The sequence below is a fragment of the Vicugna pacos genome, chromosome 7 (assembly GCF_048564905.1).
Source record: "Vicugna pacos chromosome 7, VicPac4, whole genome shotgun sequence".
NCBI classification, from domain to species: Eukaryota; Metazoa; Chordata; class Mammalia; order Artiodactyla; family Camelidae; genus Vicugna; species Vicugna pacos.
The window spans coordinates 14708158-14723484 of NC_132993.1; positions in this window are offsets into that span (position 1 = coordinate 14708158).

A 15327-nucleotide genomic window follows, 5' to 3' on the forward strand; every position below is an offset into this window, starting at 1 on the left:
CCTCAACTTTCTTCCTATCCCACCACTTGGTCTCTCTGTTTATTTCTGAGTTTCTACCAGGAAGCCATAAACCTCTATATTGTCATAGATACAAGCTTAAACTCCAGAGTCAAAATAAAATTGTATTGTCATTTTTGTAGCTAACTAGCTCTGTGACTTTTGAAAAGTGAGCTAAGCTTCCTATGTATAATTTTTTCATCTGTTAAATGGAAATGATAATTGTGATGGTTTCATAGGCTTTCCATAATGCTAAAATGAGGGTAATGCATTTAAAGTGCTTGGTTGAGTAAATGGCTCAAAGTGTTTTTACTATTTTTGTTAGTATCATTATTTTCCATGATAACAAGAATTGTGTTTTAGATCTAGTTCCTGGTTCATAGTAAAGGCTGAAAATATTTAGTAAATGCCTAAGAAACATTTCTTTTTTCTCTTCCTGTTCAGTAACCAAGAAAAATTCATGTTTGATTAAAAAATAACTAAAAGCAAAAAATAAAATCCTTCCCTTCTGATCCTAGTAAACATGAGAGTAAAATGGGTAGTATCTTTAGAGAGGGATGTGTGCAAGTTAAATAGATATATCTTGCATTAATGTCAATGCAATAAAGACTATCCTCATAAAAATTTGTAACAAGGATCTCTGGTGGCAGGGGTCATTACAGCATAATATCTATGTTTGGTTTGAATTACTGGCGCTTTCTAAAATATCACATATACCTACATTCAAATATACAGATAGCCTTCCAAAGTATTCAATATTTAAGATTTTTCATTTTCTGCTTTTGTTGCACAAATGAATTATCTTTCTTTACAATGAGAATCTGCCTGTCCCAGATGGGCAAGAAATCCAGAAGTTCTGAGTCATTACCTTAGAGCTTGTTTGTAAATCAGTGATTGCTGTCCTAGTTTGGATACTGCTATGGAAGAGTCACACCTATTTGGAAGGGAATTGTTTCCCAGCAAAAGGGGGAGGGGGGGAAGGAAAATAAGACTTACTATAGCATTTCTTGTTAACAGTATTTTGTATTTCTTATTGCTTATTGCATTGAGTCTCAAATTCACCACTTGGCTTACAAAGTCTTATTGACAATGAAAATTATTATATCTTGCATTTACATACTGCTTTGTAACTTACAAAGTGTTTTAATAGCAGGCAGTTCATTTTCTCCTGGCATTTCCAGTCTGGATGGAGACAAACCAGCACAGACCCGCAAACCCGATGTATATCACTGGCCCTTCCAGAACGGCTTGGATGTATCACAGTGGGGCCCAGTCAGACTATGAAAATGTTGGTAAGTTGTTATGGAGAATGTATTGTTCACTATAACCAGGAATGTCCTATTTTGGAAGACTCGATGAAGAAACTTCCTACTGTCATACTTTAGGGAGTAATTGCTTCTCTTAAGCAATTTAATCACATGGACATTGTGCACTACAGAAATGATCAGATGCTTTTCTATGTGTTAACTGATAAAATGATTAAATCCGGTTTTGTTGAAAACCAGTAGCAAGGACATAGAGCTTATATTAGTTTCATTCTTGGTTACTTTATATGTCTCTGTTCTTTTCTTTTTCTCATCTATTTCAAATTTATGGTATTTTGCCATTTATGTGTCACTATGAACTGCTTTAAATAAAGTAGGACATACATTATTAAAGTGTTTTCACATGAAATATTCTATTTGCTTTTCATCAAATAACCATATTACTAACCCAGTTTTATCTGTTCATCCATGTTTTTCACTATTTCCCCTGCAAACAGACATTTTCTACAAAGTTGAAGGCTGCCAGAGAACTGTGAGTGGGATTCTGTGCTCTGCAGCCCTGGATTCGGCTTTGTGTAATAGATCCCAAAGTAGGCTTATGCAAGCTGGCAGCCCAGAATCTAAGCAGGAGCCTGTCTCTCCAGCACTGATTAATTCCTCTGTCTAAAAGCCATGTGTTCACTGTGGATGATAAGCTTGTTTCACAAACATAAAATAACCACACTGAGTAAGTTTGGCATTAGTTCTGCTCAAATCCCAGCAAGGAGGATATTTGCCAAAAGGAAAAAGAAAATTCTTGCCAATTTAGGCATGAATGAAGTGTTTGAGGCATCTGTAGACTCTTACATACTAAATAGAGAAAACATACGTTTATAAAGCTGATATGAAATTTATTCAACCAAACTGGCTGCACCAAGGAATCCCAGATTCTAGGCTTGGGAAATGGTATAGACCTGACCTTAGGAGCAGACACATATAAATACAAGTAAATATAAAATCACTAAGAGGTCAAAGCATGCTATTGTGTTAATTCCGCTCTAAATATTTGTATACGAAGATAGATAGGGATACTATTTTGCAGTGTATTAAAATGCGGTATCTGTGAATTTGATTATAGAAGCCTGAAAATTTCCAGATCAATTTTCTTCTCCTCCATAAGAAAAATTCTACCACTTTATTTTTTAAAAAAGATTTATTTTCCTATTTCTGGAAGAGAAAGATGAAGTGAGACCACGTGTATATGACCCAGTTAGAAAAACAGAGATTAGAGCTGGAAGGACACTTTGGGGTTATTTACTGCATCTTCTCACCTGATGCAGAAAGTCCTACTGCTGTGTCTCTGACGCAGGGTCTCACGGAAAACCCCAGCCCTGAGAGACTCAGCACACCCCCTCAGCACACACCATCAGGAGGAAGGAGGCTGGCTCTCCCCTACACTATCATCGATAAGCTCTTTTGTTTACATGTATGGAGGTTCTTACCCTGTCACTTCTGTATATTCTTGCCCTTTGTAGCATCCTAGGACCTGCATATACTTTCTGCTATGTGACAACCTTTCAAATAAATGGAAGAGCTTTAACAGCTGCTTTATTATGATCCTACGATAAACCCATGTGCTTTTCCTTATCTTTCTACAGGTAGTGTGGCTTCCAGAGCCTTCCTCAGTGTGGCTGCTCTTCTCTGAAGAGAATCAACCTGTTCATATTTCCCCTAAAATGTAATTTGCCTGGTGAGGATGGACCAGTGGGACTATGACTTCCTGTCATTAAGTTAACACAATGTTTCTGTTGACTTGGCCTAAGACTGCCTTGCTTTTTAATAGCCTTATCAACATCCTCTGCTTTTGTGGGAATTAAGAGTTTCAAAACCTTTCTAAAATGTCTAAAATGTTCCATATAAATATGCTTACCCCGTTATAATTATTTTTTACCAAATACTGGATGGGAAGATTTCATGCTAAATCTAATAAAAAAGTTTTAGAACTACCTATAAACCAATCCAAAAACATGCTTGATTTTGAACTACAGATTAATTATCCAAGTTTTGTAGACATATCTTACTTTGAATTATCTTTGTGTGCCTGTATAAGTGTGGGTTAATTCCTGGGCTCTTTGTTTTGTTCTATTGATATGTGTCTGTTTTGTGCCAGTACCATACTGTTTGATTACTGTAACTTTTATAGAATGGTTTGAAGCATGATACTTCCTGTTTTGCTCTTCTTTCTTAAGACTGTTTGGGCTATTCAGGGTCTTTTCTATTTCCATACAAATTTTAGAATTATTTGAATTTAGAATTTAGAATTAATGAAAAAAGCCATTACTATTTTGATGGGAATTGCCCTGAATCCGTAGATTGCTTTGGGTAGTATGGTCATTTTAACAATATTAATTCTTCCAAACCATGAGCCCAATATATCTTTCCATCTGTTTATGTCATCATCAATCTCTTTCATCAGTGTCTTACAGTTTTCTGAGCACAGGTCTCTTATCTGTAAGATATGTATCTTTTCAGATTCATCAGTTAGTACTTCTTGCTAACTTCAGAGAAATAGAAACCAACCAAATCTTCCTGATTCCTTGTTCCCATTCAGACTGAACACAAAGAATCTCACATTGTATTTCTGAAAAAAATACAAATTTCTAACAATTCCATGGTTTTGAGGGGGGCCCAGAACTGAGTAGAAGAACTCTTGTTTACACCTTCAACCTTCATACTGATTTTGGGAAACCTGAAGGAACTGTCGTAAGCTGAGCCATCTGGTACTCTTACACTTGACATCTCATGCTTCTTCGTAGATGCAGGGCAGCTCTGTTCCCTTCAGTCTCTTCAGTATCTTCAAAATCCAGGCAAAGATTTTTTTTTTTTTGTTCCAGAATTCCCTCAGTCTTTCAAAGAAAAGTATTGGTTTTCCAACAAGTTGAACATGTGCTCTTTCACAATTATTTATTTTTTCTGCATTTCATGTTGGTCTCCATTCTTATACCCAGTCTTGAATATTTTTGTTCTCTCTCTCTGTCTGTCTCTTTCTCTCTCCAGTTCCTTCTCCTTCTCTCTCTTCCTTATTCAGATTTATTGAATTTTGATAATGACAGTGATTTAGAAAGAGATTTATCTGGGTTTGAAGGGTCCTGGAGATCAGTTTTTCCTCCTCTTAGCACTTGTCTCTCAGGCAATTATAGGGATAAAGCACAGAAGCATCTAGGATTGTGTGCAGTTGAACACATCAGTTTTCAATGCTTACGAACTTAGGGCACATGCTCAAAATTACAGGTATAGTCTGTCTAGCCCAACATTATTCATATTGGTTTTATTCTGCCTAATTTTCAAGAACATACATGAATATAAAGTATTTTCTTTAATTAAAAAAAGTTGATTCAGTTGTATTTTTGAACAGCCACAGCCTACCTTTCTACACAGTGAATTCCTTATTCCATTATTATTTATTTTAGTTCAATATTTGATAGGCTGTGTCCCTCCTTCTCACTGCCTCATTTCCCACAGATAGGAATATAGGAGGAAGGTGTATCTGTGAACATCCTTCTGGGCTGTGCCCAGAGAGATGTAGAGAATTGTAAAAAGTCTCTAGACTCTGTCTAATTTTTCTCTGACACCTAGTGCTGTGGAAAAAAGGTCTGATTCACACTCAGAGCTCTCTGGTATTGCTCCTCTGCTTACACCCTACAAATCTAGTGAACAATAAAGAGAAAAGACACAAAAATACTGATTATTAAATGAGAAAGGAGACACAGTCATAGATACAGAAGTTATAGGTTTAGTTGTACATGAAAATACTGTAGGCAACTCTAGTGCAACATGTGTGGAAACCTAAAGGAAATGCTTTCCTAGGAAATTGTCATTTGGCATAATTGATCCGGGTAGAAACAGGAAACTTGAATGGATAAATTTCATATGAGAGATTGGAAAGGAGATTGCAATTAGGATATCTGCACAAAGATAGACTCCCTGCCAGGACTATCTCCTGCTTGTGGAAAGTAGACATTATTTACACAGAATCATGCTGCAATAAAGCTCCATGCTTATGTACAATGAGACCCTTTGAAATGGAACACCTAGGGCTTCAGAAACCTGATATCCCTCTGTGTGCATTAGCCACAGAGATATTTGAATAAAGAAAGTAACTGAGATAACCAAAATTAAAGGTCTTTTAATCCCTTAGTTTAAGTAAAAAGCAAGAAAATAAGCTACTTATTTCATTTTTTGGAATTTTCAAGGAAAAAGAGAAAATTAGGAATGTTTACAGTTTGGAATTGGTAAGAAATTATTACTTGTTTTCTCTAGGAGTTTTTTCTGTATATTTTTGTTTTTTAAGTTAAGTAATGTTAAATTCACTTTTAAAAATAAATGTTAACAAATACACTTTAGGATGATTTTGCACATTCCCCAAAGTAGTGATTTCCTTTGGACAAACTACACCACTTTGTTTAAAGGGTTGCACAGAAGGAGATCGAAACAGAGAACTTGGATTTGTAGAGCTACAATTTTCCATGTTTAGCTAAGTGAAGGTACATGGTGGAGAAGCCCAGGATATCCTTCAATTGTCCCTTAATAGGAAAATAGTCTTATCTCAGTTGCTATTTTTGCAATCCAACCTCTGGACCAATCATGAAATGCTTGACGTTATCTCAATGAGGCTACTAAATCATCTCTGCCTGGACAGTCCTGCAGAAGCACCCCTGTCTGGAGCCATCTGGAACCATAATACCCATCCAGACCAGATCTGGGCTCTGATTTGGGCAGTATGAATTTAATGCTAGTTTGCTCAGGAAGCACCCACCCAACAGGGCTGCTTACATCTTCGCCCATGCTGGCCTCCTCTTGTTTTTCTCATGCATCTAATGTCTGAGGTATCAATGCAGAAACAGATACCATTTATAATAATACAAAATTTACAAAACACCTATGAATTAACTTAGCAAAAAACTGTAGAACTTGATAAATCAGTCAATCAAAAATAGTAGAAGATATACAAGATAACTTGATTGCATGTAATAAAGAACTTTCAATGGGAAACCTTACCATTGTAAAGATAAAATTTAGACTTAGATTTATATACACATTTAGGTAATCCTAATCAAAACATATATAGGCTTTGGGGAAGGGTATTTTTGCAAAATGAGATTACGTATTATGATTAAATTGAAATGAATGAAAGTAATCATGAAAATTTTGAACAAAAAGAATGAAGAGGGGCATACCCTACCACGCATTGACATATATTGCTACAATAAATAAAATCACATGGTGTAAGAGAAGACAGGTTAATGGAGCAAATACAGAGGGAAAAAAATGCATTATGGTGCATTCTTAGTGACACTTTCCATCTGGAAACACATCTTCCAACTCAGGGAAAGTTTCCTGAATTATTTTGTTAATAATTTTCTCTTTCACTTTTTTTTCTACTCGGTTTGGAAATGCTTTTAGTTATATATTGGATCTCCTAGAATCTTCCTCTAAGTTTCTAATATTATCTCTTAGTTTCCTACTAAGCTTCCCCTGCCCCTCCCCTCTGTTTTCTAAGTGATCACCTCAACTATATTTTCCACATCTTTTACTGACTTTTGAATATTTGCTATTATGCATTTAGTTTTTAGAGGGCTACTATCTGATTTTTTTCAATATTTGTCAATGTTTGTAAAAGCCTTCTCATTAGGTTTTTAATCTTACTGTCTTATGATGTCAATTATAGCTTCTTTCTTTCAGAATTCTCTTCTTAGATCTGCTTAACCACCTTAATCAAGTGATGTAATTTAGCATCATTAATTATTCTTATTGGTGGGCCAATCTAAATTTATATGCTCTTTTAATGTGATACAATAAAAACATAAAATATCATCTATAGAGTGGACCTATTTTTGGGAAATACAAGAAATAGGGAAATATGTTAAATGAGATTGTGATGAAATAGTCAAATCTAAACTGTAGGATGTTCTATCTGCAAGACAACTGATCTGAACTCAAAATACTAATGTCATGAAAAACAAAAGACAGTGAAACTGTTCTATAGCAAAGAGTTTAAGAGACGCAAGCAAAATGCAATTCATGAAATGATGGAATTACTTGTCAATCACATATTATCCCAAATCACTTGTGGGATAATATGGAAGATTAATGATATAGAATTATTATTAATTTTCTAAGATATGAAAATGACATTACATAGTGAAAGCCCTTATTTTTAGGAGATATATGCTGAATTATTTAGGTGTGAAATTCAGCATCTGAGAAGGGTGGGGGGAGAGAGAGAGAGAAATCAAGCACAAATGTGGTAAGATATTCACTGCACTATTTATTCCACTTTTCTTTAGGGTTGACACTGCCAGATAAAAGTTGAGGAAAGGTGTTCTTTTCCTGCAGAGTCTGTTTCTCCTAAGTCATCTTTTTTTTTTTTTTTCCTGTCTGTTTTCTATCATTCATGTTTAGAGGACTTCATTAGACGGCAGGTAATCCTTGGTTGTCCGCTCATGTTTAAGAGTACAGTATTAAAATGCTGGCCGTAAACTGCATGCAGTCGGGCTTGTTTACTATGGTTTACCTGTTACGTTATCTGTTTGGGCTGTTTTTTTGTGGATAACCCTAATATAAATATTGTTTCGTATTTCCTCATGGTTCACCAGATTCTCTAGAAAAGAGTTTCTCAGTCTCTTATCTGGAGTGTTTAGGCCGGGGTTCTAGTAGGAAAACAAACAAAAAAGCCAGGAACCTCATCATTCATTTTATATACCTAAACTTATTTCTCCATGTTCACTTTGGCACATATCCCAACTACATCTGTCCCCCGATCTCTCCAGCGCAGAAATCCTTCAGTTATCCTCTTCACAACACAAATCTCAAGTAAGGAAGAGTCCAATATCCGCTTAAGTATGGCAGGAAGTAGTTGATGGGATATAATAGACTTTGACACAAGCTCTGTGCTTTAATTGATTTTCACTTCTATTCAAAGGTAGCTGGCATTGTTAATTCCTATGCGTGCCTGGGACTCCCCATTGCCGGTCTAGGATTCTGCTCTCTTGTATTTGCTAAATCAGTTACCACCCACCCATCTGCCTTCAGTTCCAAAAGTTTGTTGCATTTGCCACTTTTCCAGCTTTTTTTTGTTCTTGTAGATTCCTCATGGCTTTTTAAAAAAATCCCTTCAGTCTCCATCTTAGTGGAATTTTGGGAGTAAGCAAGGGAATATATACATGTATAATCCATCATTTACAACCAACTTTTCTAAGAATATATAACTGATAAAGAAAAGTGTTAAATATACATTGCTATTAAAATATCTTTCTATTTTTAGGAGCCAGTACTCAATAAACCCAGTCTTATCAGGTTAACTTATATATACATAGAAAGAGTATTGAAAGGACATATATCAAAATTATACTGATAAAAATTGCTGGAGTAGGACTTCAGGTTAATTTTGTTTTGTTTCTCTGATTATCTCTATTGCTATTTTTATAGTGACAAATATTAATTTTTTAAAGTGAAAAACACATGTAAAAGCCACATCATTAAAAATAGCAAATCACCCACACTTTAAATTGATTTCCTATTAGATAGCTAGAGTCCCAGAATTAAAAAACTTAACTAAGAATAGCAAATAGAATTCATATAACTTCAAATAACGTTCTTAGTTTTAACTACTAATATGCTATTCTCGAATGACAAGTCCCTTTCTTGCTGGGGAAGTTACGGTATGACTGCAGTAGAGAACTAATAACTCTGTTCTAGGAATGAATTACCATCCCCGACCATGATAACAATCCAAAAGTCTAGTCTAACTAGGAAGGCTGGCTTATTGTCCCTTCTTTTAATGGGCAATGAGCTTTTTGTATTATGCAAACCAGAGCTTTCAAACTATGGCTGCCAGGCAGATGAGATGAAAGCAGTGTCAGCTTAAGCCCATCAGGCATAGAGAAATCTGATTTTGAATATATCTCCATCCATAATGAATTCAGCAGCACACTGGGAAGGAGGAAAGAAATCATGAGACCTTTGTTTAACAGCTTTCAGAGGGCTTGATGGCACCCAGGTCTACTGTTCGATTGTCTGCCAACAAGAGGCCAATCCCAGGGGGCTGCAAATTCATTTTCATTTGCCTTCTCTCCTATGCAGAGACAGCCAGAAAGGAACTGCAGTTTCAAGAATTTGCTACTGTATTCCATTATTTCAAGTCTAGATCAAAATATGATAATGATATGACGCATGGTGAATTGTAAATTTCCACGAGGAAGAGGTGCCAGGAAACAGCTTTCAGATAGCCAGGAACTTAGATGGTGAAGACCTACGTCAAGATCTACTTTGCTTCCTACTGATGGCCCTTCAGAGTTAATGTCAGATATCCTTCTAGAGCTCCAGTTTCTGATGATCTGAACTCAAGTAAGGGAGAGACCCCCGACTCAGACTTTTTGGCTTAGCATCAACTTTCTGCTGAAGCCTCTTCACAAGTACCTGGCCACTTCTTGTCCCATATTTTCTTCAAGGTTACTAATCTTTTAGTTTCCATTCTCCCACTGTGGTTCCCAGTCCAAGCTACTATTCTCTTACACTCTGGAAGTCTTACATGCATTCCACCTACCTATTGCTCTTTTGGCTGCCTTCTCTGAACATAGTCCTAGAGCTGTGTTGCTCACTGAACCACTGTTAAGAGTGACACTCTCTGCCAACAGCTTTCTAATCAAGTCCAGAGTCCTAGTTCTTGTGCATTCCATGTAAATCCTCCTGTATAAACTCAGAAGAGAGAAAGTATTTCTTTCCTTAGTACAGATAACAGGGAACAATTTTTCTTGTACTTGTACTTCTCTTGATTATAGGTTTTTTAATCACTCAGCTTCTAGAAGGTGGTCCTTATAGACTGTATCCAATCTTTCTCCAGTTTGGAGTAGGATTCAGGCCACAAGCTGAACCTACTGGAGAAACACTCCATGCAGATTCATGAGACCTCAACTTAATTAAGTTATGAGATGAGCTGTTCTCCACAGCTTGTTCTTAAGCAAGGCTATGTAGGATCAGGATTACATGGTCCTAGTGTACCTGGAACAAAACCCTGAAACTCTAGGGACTCTTACAAACTTTCTATGTCTTTGAATCTATTCCTTACTCAGGCCTCAGAGATGGATATTTAATAGCATCAGACATCTGATCTACAAGATCATGGGAATCAAATCTAAAAATATAAATAGATAGATAGGAAGCTGCACACAGCACATAAAACAAATTTCACAGATTGAATTAAGTCAAGTTAATTTCCTATTAACACAATGACAAAAAATAACCCTCAGAAAAACAGAACTATATACTACATACATTGCTTTCAAACAAAAATTACTAGACATGCCAAAAAAAAAACCTGGCATTTGTGACTCATACTTCAGATTTGGAGACAGAATTTCTCATAACATAGGGAACTAATATCTTCTTGAATTACTTGGAAGAAATTAAATGTGTATTTTTTGGTTTTCCTTTATTCTCTAAATTATTTCTGATTCCCCCAAGTGTTTTTTTCCTTATTTACTTAGCTTTGTTTCTCTATTCCATGTTTCTGGCCTTACTTTAATATCTGGAATTCCTTATCATCTGTTAATGTTCAAGAATGAGGCCATGTAACACACACCATTGGCTCTCCAACCGAGACTCTGCTCTTTCCACCCTTCCTACCATCCTCCTATCTATACTTACTGATTAATAAGTCCATAAGAGTCTTTCTTGACTTCACGCTTATAATGATACTAGTCAGGGCTAAGGTCTGATGTTCATCCCCCCACCACCTCAATTCACATAGTGTAATCCTGTTGCCTAATGTGATGGTATTAGGAGGTGGGGCTTTGGGGATAACTAGATCACAAAGGCACAAAGGCAGAGCCCTCACAAATGGGAGTAATACCCTTATAAAAATAGGCCGGAGAAAGCCACCTTGCCCCTTTTGCCATGTAGACTCAATGAGAAGTCTGCAGTGTGCAACTTAGAAGAAGGCCTTCCCCAGAACTGGACCAAGCTGGCAGCCTAATCTTGACCTTCAAGCCCCCAGAACCGCAAGAAATAAATTTCTGTTGTTTATAAGCCATCAAATCTGTGATGTTTTGCTATAGTAGCCTGAATGGAATAAGACAGTCAGGTAATACTTAAATGTTGGGCAGAGCTGGGAAATTTTTCCAGATTCTCAGATAACAGAGAAATTGCAATGTTAAAGACCCTGGTATCTTAAACCTAAAATGGATTATCAGAGATAAATTTTTTTCAGTCCTACAAATTTGGGCGGATCCATACTTCTACCATTTTAGGAAGATAAAAATCTCTTCTCTTTTGAAAGATACTTAATTTAAGAATTAGTAGGAATAAATGGATTTTGCCTGCAAAAGAGATTAATTTTTAAATGGCTAAACTAAAACAATATAAGATATTTAGACCAATTTATATTGGGGAAAAAAAATCACATTTTCCAGTAAGTCAACCAATGAATCATTCTGAATATATCCCATATATCTTCCTTCAGTGTATATGTTTAATATAGTCAAACTTTTAAAATGGAGGAAACATCTAGGTGAGTGATTCTCCAAAAGTTTTTGCAGAATAGCAATCCCAGAACATAATCCTTGAAGGAAAGAATTTCCTAAGTAATTTACTTTGTTTTCCTCATGGGACTCACAGTGCAAAATAGCACACCCTAAGAAGCCATCAGTAAACAAACTTGTATCACTTTTAAAGTCCTTTCCAAATGGCTTGCCATAATAATCGTTTTCACATGAAAACCAGTGAATATTTTTTAGGACCGTAATATTAAATAGAAAGTATTTTGGGAAATGCATATCTAAGTTCATGCTCTATGGTAGTAAACTAGAAATCTATGGAAACATGAAAGAAAGCACAGTCATTAATTATGGTACACATTCATCAAAACAGAAGTTTTTTTTGAATTTATGCTGTTCTAGTCAAATCATGTGGGAAAAGACCATCAAAGGTTTGAGGCAAAGTTTTTTGTACTCAGACCCTTAACAACTCAGGCCCTTCCTCCTATCATTTAAAAAAAAAAATAGAAACTATAAATAATATTTGAAAATCCCCAAGAGACAACAATTTTTTTGCCAAAATACATAAGCAAATGGACCCTTACTTTTTTAGGAGATAAATATTTTGCTGTCAAAATATATCTAAAACATTGCTGTTTTGTAAGTCACAGACATCTTTCGTTAAAATACGTCTGAATAAACATGTCTAAAAAATTATAAAAATGAAAACATGGCATTGAACAGGACAGTTAGGGGAAATCCTTGTTTGAGCAGATCCTGGCAATTCTAGTCTTAGCACAGGAAAGGAGTCTGTAGAGTTGGAGACAGAATTAAAATCAAAATGTCCCTTGATGTTTGCACCTATTTTTAAGAGACAAGACCATTATTTTCAAAAGGATCTTACTCAGAATTCTAATATTTAAAACGAATCAAAGTTGTGCTGGAGTGATTAGAGTTAAGTACCCTCCAAGCTGCCTCGGTTCTCACAGCTCCTGCTTCACCCTATGCAATGGTTCAACAGAATCATGTAGAGAAACTTTTTAAAATATAGAATTCTATGCCTCTTAGAAAATGGCCTTAGATGTCTGAAGGAAAACACTAATAATGTTTAGTGTAGCCTGATCTAATTTCAAAAGTCCCCTTTTGTTCAAATGTTTCCAGTATTTGGACCCTCACCTCCTAAAATAATATGATTCTAAGATGTGTCTTTTAGTGTTTTCTCCTAACTTGCATAGTTGTGGGTTTCACTGCCATTATCCTTGCAGTGTCTTCTGGGAGGGCTACCTTTTAATGCCAGATTTCTGTACTACCAAGTTGGATTATGTGCTTTATGGTGTCATTATGAACGACACCTGTGATTCATGAGGGGAAAAAGAAGATAGCTGTACTGAGGACTACTGGATTCTAGGCTCACCTTCAAGAAATCTTTTACTGGTTTCTCTGCTAGAATAAAATTTAATCATCCGTCTTTTTCTGTTTTATCCTGTTGTAAGTAATGAGCTGCATTTTTCTTTTATGCTGATGCACATGAGGTGTGATGCTTGGTATCCCCAGTTGGTCGGGGGCATTCTTGAATATAGAAGTGGACTTTCTACTTCTTTTACTTGTTTCAGAGCACAGAATAAAAAATTAACAGCAACACTAACTGACAAAGAATTAGAACTAATCTAGTATTATAAGTGGTTTCATTAATAGAAAGATGATCATACAGCAGAAACCATAGTAATAGAAAGGTTTAAGATCTAAGAAAATCATTTTTTAAATGAAAATGTTCCTGTCAATTAATTTGGAACATCAAATTCTATTCCAAAGGCACTAGGAAATTTAACTCAATAGGGGAGGCTCCTGGAAAATCCTTTTGAAAAGTCATCAAGCCCCTCTGTTTTATTTTGATTATTTTGTGTTCTTATTTATCAGGATTTTGCTAAAGCAAAGCCTATCTTTTCAGTGCAACAAAAAGGAAATAAATAGAAAAAAAAAGGACTAGAAATGGATTGTTCTTTCTGGTAACAGCTTAATGAGATTAGAGATTCTCTTGTTTTGTTTTCAATGAGGGCATTTTGATTCTGGACTAAAGGATTCTTCATGACACTGTCTTCTCAGCATGAGAAGATGAATCACCTTCATAAGAGAGTGTGTGTGTGTGTGTGTGTGTGTGTGTGTGTGTGTAAACTGTTCCTGGTTGTCATGCCACAGTAAATAGTTTAAAACCATAAAGTCCTGGAAGCAATTCCAGTAAGTAATTAGAAAGTGCTTGTGTTTGCCCTTCAGGGAACAAGGATTTATAGAGCACCTATAGACTCACTGCAGACCAAGTCGAATTAAAAATCTGGTATTCAAAAAAATTCTTCCTTGCATTCAGAGTTTTATATGTCCAAGATTATAATTCTCCTCCTGTGAGAAATGACTAAGCATTCAAGTTCTATCCTATTCATTTTGTTTGCATGCTTTTGTGTGTTCTATTCACTCTTGTAGATTCAGTTTTGTTGCTTGCAGCCTTTTTTGAATTTTCTAGGCAGACTTACCTCCATTGTCACAGTTACACCAATCTGTTGTAAATGCTTTCAACAGAGCATTTTGTATCACATTGTAACAATTTGGCTTTTTCTGAACAACTGAGACAACTGAACAAAGATGACTGAATAATTTAAACTGTTCATCACACTTGCGATTTGTCACATATCAAACAAACTGGCATTTTTTTTTTATCTTTAGGCATCTTGTCTTCCCTAAGAGCTTGTATATCACATTCCTACTCAATCAATTTCCCATGTGATGCTATTGGCAAGAGGAAAGGTGGGCACAGCAGCTCTAGAGGAAAGGAAAATCACTCCTCCTTTGTGTGATTCTAACCGTTGAATTGCTGTGGACATTTAATGAATTTCCCTGTTAGAACAGTTGCACTGGAACTGAATGCTTCACAAGTCTTGCCTTTGTTTCCCTTTTCTTGAAAGTAAGTATTTCCATTGTTACTATGTCAGGATTTAATGATCAAGATTTAACACCAATTTCTCGGTATTGAGTCCTACTCACTGTTGGAGTATTAGCTTCAAATGCTCATGACTAAAACTAACCTGTACTCAAATTTGCCAAGACTCTGGGAAAGTCCTTAACTAGAAGCAGCTGCTGTTGTCGAGCACTTTAGGCTTTTGATGCAAACAAACAAAAAAGGGACACATGATTTTAAAAAACCTAATCACTAAAAAGTGGTACTCTTGAGAGAGGACGTAAGAGGTGGGGTAAAAAAACTCAGCTGCCAGCTGTTAGGTGCTCCAGAAATTGGATAATGTCCATCAACTCTGAGAACCACTGAAAGTGCCAAAAAATGTCATTCACACATACATTTTTCTAGGGGTATATGATTGAGTATCACTTGCAAGCAAAGCTGGTAGGCAGAATCCATTATGTGTCTGGCAAAAACCACAGAAGTCATAATTTCTTTATTAAATCAATAATAAAATTATCTAAAAAAGAAAGCAAAGATCTTAAAAATTACTAAGTACCTAGCACTCGTTTAAGAAACAGAATTTACGTCTCACAATTACAGTGGGTCT